Genomic DNA, 11,053 nt, shown 5'->3' with positions numbered 1-11,053 from the left:
ACTTCCCTAGCAAGCAAATATCCTAAATACCTGTCACATACGTTAAAATAAAGTCAATACATAAAATGTAAAGGTGAGCATACAAGTTTGATAATAGCATATAGAGTTCGAATAGTTTACGCATAACCAGCACGTACACAGAGGGAAATGATGCATGTTAATTATCGACATGGACCTATCGATACCAACGACTGCGGGTTGACCGTCCGAGACGGTTCGCAATACATGATTACCACCGTAATCCATGCAAGTAATTGTCCTTAACAACCCCCGTGTGAACGGGTGCTGAGTCCAAACTATAGTACTACGTTGCTAAGGCAGGTAGACAGCATTCCACGTGTAAACATAACAACAAGCATACATTTAGTCACGTAATACATGCAATCGGTTAGCGTTCAAATAGTTTGAATAGTGTGTCGATTGTGATTTTGATAGGTAACGTATGTAACACCCAAAAGTGCTAAAGCAAAAAGGGATTCGAGTATACTCACAGTGATTGATTATGGATTGAAGGGAGTGCTGAGAGCAGGGTTAGCCTGAATAGTTCGATAGCACAACAATGAGTAACGCGGAAATGCAAACAAGTGTGAATGGATCGAATAGCCTGGTCGATCGAACAGCAGGTTCGATCGAACGGGCTGTTCGTTCGGTTAATAGTCCTGTTCGATCGGCCGGTAGACTCGATCGGCTGGACCATCCGAGTGGATTGTTTCTTCCTCTGATGTGTTTGTGTATGATGGTTTGAAGTTTTGAACTTTTCGTTATAGTATTTGAGAACACTGAAGTGTTCTTACCTTTCAGGTCGATCGATCGAACGGTCTGTTCGATCGGCCGGCTTAACCGATCGGTTAGGAACTTCAGAAGTAGTTCTCAGCAGGATGTCACTCGATCGAACAGCCTCTTCGATCGGCTGGCATTCCATACTACGAACGAGTTGCAAAATCGATTAAGTGTTGAAGCATAGTATGTCATGATCCGAAGAGTAATGTTTACCAATCGAGTAGCATATTCGATCGAACATCACTTCATCAATAGCATACTTCATGAAATTTTGAAAAGTGTGGGACCATGTGCTAGCCGATCGGCTAGCCCGGCCGATCGGCTGGTGTAACACCCCCACAATTTCCACCTGCGGAAACCCCGCGAGGCGTGTTACGCATCAGAGTTCGAGCCACCAATCACATTGAACCAATGATAAATATTTAGATAAGCCATGACATTAATTATCCAACAAGATGTCTACGTGATATCAATTCTCAAAAGTTGTGTAGCGGAAGCATGTATTAATTCGTTTAGTAATAGTTTCATGATAACATTCAAAATCAATGTAACGTTTATAAGTCACCCAAGAGTCTCGATCCATGACCACTCCAGCACTCCCAGATAGCAAGTCCATGTTCCAAATGTTAACGACCTACAAGCATGCAAACAAGTGTGTCAGACTACGCTGGTGAGTTCAAGGTGTTATTACGCGTGGTGTTACCAGATATGTGTTAATACGATTCAATGATATGTTACGATGTTGCTCAAGTTAGTTACCCTAGGGACTATGCCCTTACGTAACCGAGGAGTGTGCCTCTTAGCAACCCACTATGTTGTTCAGTTAGTTACCCTAGGGGAACCGCCCTTACGTAACCGAGGAGTGTGCCTCTAAACAACCCATAGTGAAACCCAGATAATTAGTACCTAATAGCGCTATCAACTAATTACCCCCATTGCCCTCCAGGCAATAACCAAAACCGATTAAGTTGTTTACCCAATGTTTCCCTTCCAAATGTTTACCAGTTGTCCCAAACCACCGGGACGCATGCTTGAGAAAAGTGCAGTGAACTCACCTTTGATTTGCTCGGTAAGATTAGTTACTTGTTTACAGCTGGACACCCAAATCCTAGTATGGTTCCAATGCCAGTCAGTTTTGTATACGCATAAATCACATATTCTTTATACACATTACACCAGTAGCGAACAAGCATGACACATATCATTACTCATGTTATAACAAGTGTTCGAGCCATAAGTATACTTACGTCACAAAGTTCATATTTCCCAATGCCACAATCAAACAGTTCGGTTCCCATTCAGGTAACATGCAAGTTCACTTAATACACAATAAGCAATTTGAGTCACAAGTAATTTCAATGACAAGTATACTAAGCTAACAACCACTTGCCAGCCCATTGCGGCGTTCCTGGTTGTGTGCGGTCCAACTGGTTTTCGACCCAACTAAATGTGTGTGTGACAGGCTAAATCCCAAGCCCAAATATGTTCCGACCCATAACACTTATGTGATTCTGTTTCATCTAGTAACTCAACAGAACAGGTCTGATTATGATGTTGTGTGAGGCCCAGTTTGTATGAATAACAAGCAAAACCCCCATGTAACCGGCCCACCAATGTGTTGTGTATTTAGACTCCTATCATGCCCACTGTTATGCCCACCGATTAACTACCAAGATAATATTCATATTCATTCATTTATATTATCATCCTTAACACATAATTACCATCATGTAAGCCGACATCTTTCGGTGTACACCCCAACACACAAGTAATACCATCTAGCATCATAAACTATTTACGCGACGAAAATGCCATGGACGAAAGGCCAACTTTCGTCGGGTCTAAGCTGACGGCGAAACTCCTTAGGTTTCGTCGGAAGTCAGCCGGAGAAACTCCTCTTGTTTCGTCGTGGTGAACCTGAACCCTAACAGTTTCCTGCAACCCTAATCGCATACTAGCAGTTTCATCATCTATTTCTTAGTCATCAATCAACAGAATGTTAATCAAGCATTATCGAAGACTCCTTACCAAGGAACTATAATAGTATGAGACCCTAAGCTGTTATGCACAATCATGACAGTCATCACATAGAATCATAAAATCATCATTATCAATCATCCAGTTTCACGTAACATTCCAATTGATACATCACATGGCCGATCACAGTTACTGGCTTATATTACTTGTTTTTCATTCTAATAAAGTACCCTATTTCATATAACATAGTTATCATAGATCACACGCAAACACCTTGTGTTAATCAGGCACACATATAAACAAGATCAAACGAGTAAGATTCAACACGGATACAAATCACTAACCATAAGCTCGATCCAATAGAATGTTGCTTCGAATGGGGGGGGGGGTCTCGAGGTCTGCCGTTGCGAAGCCAAAGAGAAGTAGGGTTTCTTTATTTTGAGTTTTGAGTTAAACTATCACAATATACGTACACTCAATGATATAAGTTTTGGGGCAGTTGGCCTCTTTGGCCGAAATGGGCTCAAGCCCACACAATTGGGTTGTCAGCCTCATATGGTAAAGTTGTTTTTTTTTTTTAATCTAGTTTGTATTTTATTGGGCTACACGGGTGTAGGATGCGGCCCAATACAATCGCGTACTTGATTAACAGAATCATACGAGCACTGAATGTTTACCACTTAGAAGAGAATTAACGAGGAGTTAAGATCACCAGATTAAACGTTATATGAAAGTTCGGGTTGTCACAGCTGGTATGTTCGATCGGCTGGGCTGTTCGTTCGAACAGCCTAGCCGTTCGGCCAGCAATTCTGACCTGGTCGGCCTTTCGTCTAACACTCGGCTGTTTGACTATTTGTTATGATTTCGAGGTATTTTGACAGCGAGTTAAACCATAGAACGTGGGTTCTTACATGCTTCACCGGTTCGGACAGGAATCACCCAAGTCCGGCCGGTGAACTGTTCGGAATGGTAGTTTGGTGTTTAACCCGAAATCGGTGAACCTCGTAGATAGAATCCGAATCTTGAACCTCTTGACTGTTAGAATGATTAGTTAGTTGGTTCAAGCTCCGTTTCTATCGGTTTTAAGGTTTTAAGTGTAAAAGATTGAGAAAAACTTGTAGTTATTTCTTTCAACTCTTTTATCCTCTTAAAAAGGTTTGGATTTATGTGAAAATGTTTAGATCTATGGAAGATCTTAGTTTGTTTATGTGGAAATCGGTCAGATCTAAGCTATTCACGGTTGAATGAGGCCAAAGTATGATGTTCTTCAAGAACACCATGATGACATCACCCAAGAACACTTAGATCTTGGTGATTTCACGGTTAGAAATCAAGTTTTGAAAGATAGAAAGCTGTAGAATCGTGTAATGATAAAAAACGTACAAGAATTAGAATGAAAACTTACCGGAGTTGAGAGAAATCTGAGAAAAGGTGAAGAACAAGGGCTGGTTCGGTTAGAGCTTTCCAAAAGTAGAAAGAGTGACAATGACAGGGCTATTTATAGGCTCCAAAAGAGGAAAGTGTCAACCGATCGGCCAGGATCTCCGATCGAATGGCCTGCTCGATCGGCCAGGAAAGTGCTAGCCGATCGGCTGGCCTGTTCGATCAGGATGCTTCCTGTTCAATCAGCAACCCTTTTCGAGTGTTTCGCGACGGTTTTCGATATTTCGATTTCGATGGAGGATGATACGAATACGATAGAGTTCCTAGTCAAATTACTTTCAGTCCCAACTACTATATCTAACATACAATCATCTATAATTCACGTTTCTATGTCGGTTTCGATTGAGTTTGATTGCTTTTCGAGTTTCGATTCGATTTTCGATTGATACGATTGAATACCACACAAAACATAAAGTAAACACGCACAAGTAACACATAAGGCACACACACACGTAAGTATTACCACACCAGTTTCGCATAGCTCGAGTCTCGAGTTCGATTGATGAGTCGAATAACTTGATTATTGATTGATTAACTTTATCGCATTGTTACTTCCTACCATTCACAGTCGTAGATCGGTCGTATTGTTTAAACATTCGATTACTTCATTTAGACAACACTTACTCCACATAATACAAAAAATGAGAAACGACCATTAACTGTCAAAGAAGTCAAAGTTGACTTGGACTTGGACTTTGACTTTGACTTTGACATTCGAAAACACGGGGTGTTACAGCCTTCCCTTGTTTAGGGAATTTCGTCTCGAAATTAGGCTTGAAGCTGCACATCACCGTGAGTCGTTTACCAATTTGACGTTTCAGATCATTATTTAAACAGTTGCGGGTACTTGGCCTTCATGTCGCCTTCGAGTTCCCAAGTGAACTCCGCGCCTCGCTTGCCTTCCCATCGGACCTTCACGATAGGGATGCGTGAGCGCCTGAGTTGCTTGGTTTGGCGATCCATGATTTCGACAGGCTTTTCCACAAAGTGTAAGGTTTCGTTGACCTGAAGATCGTCGAGTGGTACGATTAGATCATGATCAGCTAGGCACTTTCGGAGGTTAGACACATGGAAAGTCGGGTGGACGTTACTGAGTTCCTCCGGTAGTTCGAGTCTGTAGGCGACTTTTCCGATCCTTTCCAGAATCTTAAAAGGTCCAACATATCGAGGCGCCAGTTTCCCTTTCTTGCCGAATCTGACTACACCCTTCCAAGGGGATACCTTTAGGAGTACGTAGTCGCCAATGTCAAATTCAAGGGGCTTGCGTCTTCTATCGGCGTAACTTTTCTGTCTACTTCGAGCTTTCACCAAGTTGTCTCGAATTTGGTGGATTTTGTCAGTCGTTTCTTGTAGAATCTCGGGATCGGTTACTTACGAGTGACCGATCTCGTGCCACACAATAGGCGATCGGCATCTCCTTCCATACAAAGCCTCAAATGGTGCCATTTGGATGCTGGCATGATAGCTGTTATTATACGAGAATTCGACTAGCGGCAGGTGTTTGTTCCAACTACCACCAAAATCTATGACACACGCCCGGAGCATGTCTTCAAGAGTACGGATCGTCCTCTCAGTCTGCCCGTCGGTTTGTGGATGGAATGCAGTACTCAGATTAAGCGACGTACCAACAGCCGCTTGAAAAGTTTCCCACAATCGAGAAGTAAACCGAGCATCACGGTCAGAGATGATGTCGCGAGGCGTACCATGATTACAAATGATCTCGTCGGTGTAGATCTGGGCTAGTCGTTCCACCTTATAGTCTTCTCGTATCGGCAAAAAGTGGGTTGATTTTGTTAGATGATCAACTATAACTCAAATACTGTCGTGACCTGATGGCGTGGGCGGGAGTTTCGTTATGAAATCCATAGCTATACTCTCCCACTTCCATATAGGTATCGGCGGTTGTTCGAGTAAGCCAGAAGGTCTTTGTTGTTCAGCCTTGACTCTTGCGCAAGTTAAGCAACTTCCAACGTAAAGAGCGATATCACGTTTCATGGCCGTCCACCAGTACTTGTAACGAAGATCCTGGTACATTTTATCGGCACTGGGATGAATGGAATATCGGGACTTGTGGGCTTCATTCATGATAATCTTTCGCAAATCGGTCCGCTTAGGGATCCAAATTCGGTCCAGATAATAGAATATCCCATCTGCCTTGCTTACAAGCTGAGCTCCATTGTGATAAATCCTTTCTTTCTTCAAGGTGCGTTCATTAAAACACGCATGCTGGGCTTCGTGGATGAGGGTTTCAAGATTATGCTGAGCTTGAACGTTTCGGATACTGAGCACGTAACTCTTTCTGCAGAGCACGTCGGCAACCACATTCGCCTTGCCCGGGTGATAACGAATCTCACAGTTGTAATTGTTGAGGAGTTCTACCCATCGGCGTTGACGCATATTAAATTCCCTCTGATTAAAGATATGTTGTAAACTCCTGTGATCCGTGAAGATCGTACACTTGGTACCATACAGGTAGTGTCGCCAAATCTTTAACGCAAAGACAACTGCGCCTAGCTCGAGGTCATGGGTTGTATAGTTCTTCTCGTGGATCTTGAGCTGACGAGATGCGTAAGCTATAACCTTGTCTCGTTGCATAAGAACACAACCAAGACCAAGGTTGGAAGCATCACAGTAGACAACGAAATCGTTGCTTCCGTCGGGCAGCGTAAGAATCGGTGCGTTGCACAACATGTGCTTGAGGGTTTGAAAGGCAGACTCTTGTGCGGTTCCCCACACAAAAGGCTTGTCTTTATGAGTAAGAGCGGTAAGCGACACAACGATTTTGGAGAATCCTTCAATAAATCGTCGATAATAGCCCGCTAGTTCGAGAAAAGAACGAACTTCAGACGGGTTCTTAGGCGTAATCCAACTTTTGACGGCTTCAATCTTCACGGGGTCGACGTGTATTCCCTGACTATTCACAATGTGACCCAAAAACTGAACCTCCTCTAACCAGAATTCACACTTGGAGAACTTGGCATAGAGTTGGTTTCCCTGAAGTAACTCGAGGACCAAACGTAGATGTTGCGCGTGTTCGGTCTTCGATTTAGAATAGATCAAGACATCGTCAATGAACACGATGACGAAACGCTCTAAGAAAGGCTTACACACGCGATTCATCAGATCCATAAAGACCGCAGGTGCGTTAGTTAGACCAAAAGGCATAACAACGAATTCGTAATGGCCATATTGGGTTCGAAAAGCGGTTTTGGGGATGTCTTCCTCTTGAATCCGCAATTGATGATAGCCTGAACGCAGATCGATCTTCGAGAAACATTGGGCACCTTGCAGCTGATCAAATAGGTCGTCGATTCGAGGCAAAGGATATCGGTTCTTAATGGTTAGCTTATTCAACTCCCGATAGTCGATGCACATCCGGAACGATCCGTCCTTCTTTTTGACGAAAAGGACTGGCGCGCCCCAAGGAGAGGTGCTCGGGCGAATAAAGCCTTTTTCGAGTAATTCCTGGAGTTGGTTTGAGAGTTCCCGCATCTCGGATGGAGCGAGTCGATAAGGAGCTTTGGCAACGGGGTTAGCTCTAGGAATAAGGTCAATACGAAAGTCGATATCACGACTTGGCAGTAGTCCAGGGAGATCATCAGGGAACACCTGAGGAAACTCGCGGACCACTGGGACGTCTTTGACTTCGGCTTTCTTTTTCTTTTCCTTCTCCGCTACTACAATGTTGGCCAAGAAGGCTCGGTATTCCTTGCGGAGATACTTGCTGGCTTGGATACACGACATAAGCTTGAGACCTTTCGAAGCTGTTTCACCGTACACACATAATAGATCACCATTCGCGAGCGAGAATCGAATCATCTTTTCAAAGCACACAACTTTAGCATGGTTTTCACGAAGAAAGTCGATGCCTACTATGACGTCAAAACTTCCGAGTTGCATCGGAATAAGGTCGATTGGGAAGATGTGATTGTTGAGCTCGAGAGTACAATCACGGAGAATAGAATTAACGACGACAGTTCTTCCAGTAGCGACTTCGACTTCAAATGACGACGACAGATAAGAGCGCTTACGACTAAGGAGCTTCTCGAATTCAAACGACACAAAGCAGTTATCAGCTCCAGTATCAAACAAACATGATGCATAAATACCATTCACAAGGAACGTACCATTAACCACGTTGTTATCTGCCTGAGCTTGACGGGCATTGATGTTGAAGGTTCGAGCATGGGCTGCTGTTGTTGCTGCTGGGGCTCTTGCTTAACCACCCTGTTTGGGCACCGTTTTTAAAGTGGTTAGGGTCACCACATGCAAAGCAGACTCGAGCATTGACTGCAGGTGCTTGAGCTGCTTGTTGGCCTTGAGGGGCGGGGAGCAGAGCTTGGTTGACAGTAGCTTGCACTGGGGCTTGACGGGGACCAAAACGACAATTCGCAGTGAAATGGCCGTAGAGGTTGCAGTGAGCGCAAAAACGACAGGCTAGACCCACTGGATGATGATACGAGCAGGTCGGGCAGAGCGGGTGAGGGCCTGTGTATGCACGCTTTGCTGGCGGTGCATTGATCACTGGAGCTGAGCGGTGGTGCTGTTGCTGCTGAGCTGGTACAGCTTGTAGAGGAGCAGTAGTTGTTGCGGCAGCACAACTCTTGTTGCTGGAGCTGTTGTTGTTGTGCTTCTTCTTTCTTTTTGATGACTTGGAGGATTGAGCAGATGAGTCGGTGGATGCTGCGGTGGCTTGGTGCAGAGACTTGGTTTGCTTATCCCAAAAACCAGACTTCACTCGCTTGTCATTGATTTCAGCGGCGAGTAGGTAAGTCTCTTCAATCGTTGCTGGCTTGGCGGCGTGAACAAAGTCGGCTACACAATCGGGCAGAGCTCGAATGTACTTCTTGATGGTCATGTCTGGGGTCTTGACTTGATCAGGACAAATGATGCTAAGCTGCTTGAAGCGAGCAGTTAGAGCAGCGTTGTCTCCGTCCTTCTGCTTGATCGCCCAAAACTCGTCCTCCAGCTTTTGGCGTTCATGAGGAGGGCAGAATTCATCGATCATAATTGCCTTCAACTCCTCCCATGTTAGCTCGTAAGCTGCATCATTTCCGCGCTTGTTTCGTTCGGCCGTCCACCAGTCTAGAGCACGGGACTGGAAGACGCCTGTAGTATTGAGGGTGCGGAGATTTTCAGGACATCCGCTCTGGCGCAGAGTGACTTCGACTGAGTCGAACCAGTGAAACATGGCGGTAGGGCCATCTTCTCCGGTGAACTCTTTGGGTCCGCATGCTTTGAACTGCTTGAAGCTGAAAGCAGTCTTGCTTGAATCCTTAGGGTTCTCGGCTCGGGATTCCTCAGACGATTTGCTGACATTTTCATACACTTCACTCACGGCTTTCGCCACTTTCTTGGAGATGATAGCAGCGAGACGTCGGTCTCTCTTTTCTTGGCGAGTCAGACGGTGTCGGGATCCAGACGACGACATGGTCTGCAATAGACATCGTCACAAGACTCAACACAACGCATTCGAATCTCACCTCTCACGTCTAGACTACTAAAGCTTAGGAACACGTCGAAACACATATCACATAAACATGTAGGCACATAACCACAGATACACGAAATCATAGAGCACAGAAGCACATAGAGCACAGAATCACAGAAGCATAGAAGCACATAGAACACAGAGTCACAGAAGCACAGAAGCACATACACATTCAATTGCAGAAGCAGTCAGAATACAGAAACCTATCATTCAAGGCTCACGTGTCGTTCGTAGTATAGTCGTATAGCATATCGAGCATAGTATAATCGTATGTCGTAACATAACTTCGTCTAGATTCGTAGCGATTTATTATCGTTTTGAGGTAGAGAAGCAATGCGGTTCGTGTGTGTTGATCGAAGTGATAGCAAAAATCGAATAAAACTCCGAAAATTTTGAACACATAAGCAGGTAATTACACGTAAAACACATAAAATCAACGAACAATCAGAGTAAGCAATAGCGACTCAGAATCGAATCACATAAAATCGAGAGATAGATTGTCTGCGGCTACTAGACATCGACTACCCAAAGCGATTCGACTATTCTCAATAGACTTGTCGTCACCTTCAACGTTCGGGCTCGTGTTGTTGCCTCGATTCTTGGGCATCGAACACGTATTCCCTAGGTCATACTTCGTGAGTTCAGGTCGTTGGAGTCCGTCGAGGCTTCGGTGAGATGAGTAAAAGTTGGAATAAGTTGCCAAGGTTCGGGTTTCACCCCTGGCTTAGCAATTTCTTCCTTGTTTTAAGAAAATCTAAGGAGAATTTTCATCAAAAATGGGGATTTCACTCCTGATTTGGTATAATTCTCCTCGTATGTTATTGAAAATATCAGGATAAGCATGAGTGAATGGATAAAATCATCATAAGTCAGACAATTCAGTCGGGAGTTTGCGGTTTTCACACCTATTCCTGACCAAATCGCTTAACTTTAATTGAAAATTCGAGTGCAGTGATAGCGAAGAATTGCAGAATAAAGCACATAAACTCGGTCTGTTGGGTCCTAACTATAGTCTAGATCTCTATGACAGCGACCCGGACTAGGTCGTGTCCTGCCTAATTCCCTATAGTTATGGCTCTGATACCAATCTGTCACACCCCAACCGATGGCGGAATCATCGGGGCGCGGCACTGAGCGAAACAGATTGTTCAGAAGTTTCCATAACAACAATCTATATAATCCAGTTAAAGATACGTCCCATACCGTATCCCGAATAAACAAATACATTATTACAGATAACATCCAAACAAGTAGTTCTGTTCCGACAACTCAGATTTAGGTTAATACAAAACATAAATGTTGTTCAAATGCTCCTAAAGACCCAGCCTGACAAGATCTACAGACAACTATGCCCAAGTTGCT

The sequence above is a fragment of the Helianthus annuus genome, chromosome 13 (genome assembly GCF_002127325.2).
Source record: "Helianthus annuus cultivar XRQ/B chromosome 13, HanXRQr2.0-SUNRISE, whole genome shotgun sequence".
NCBI classification, from domain to species: domain Eukaryota; kingdom Viridiplantae; phylum Streptophyta; class Magnoliopsida; order Asterales; family Asteraceae; genus Helianthus; species Helianthus annuus.
The sequence above is the reverse complement of the archived record's forward strand: the minus strand, read 5'-3'. Positions refer to the sequence as shown.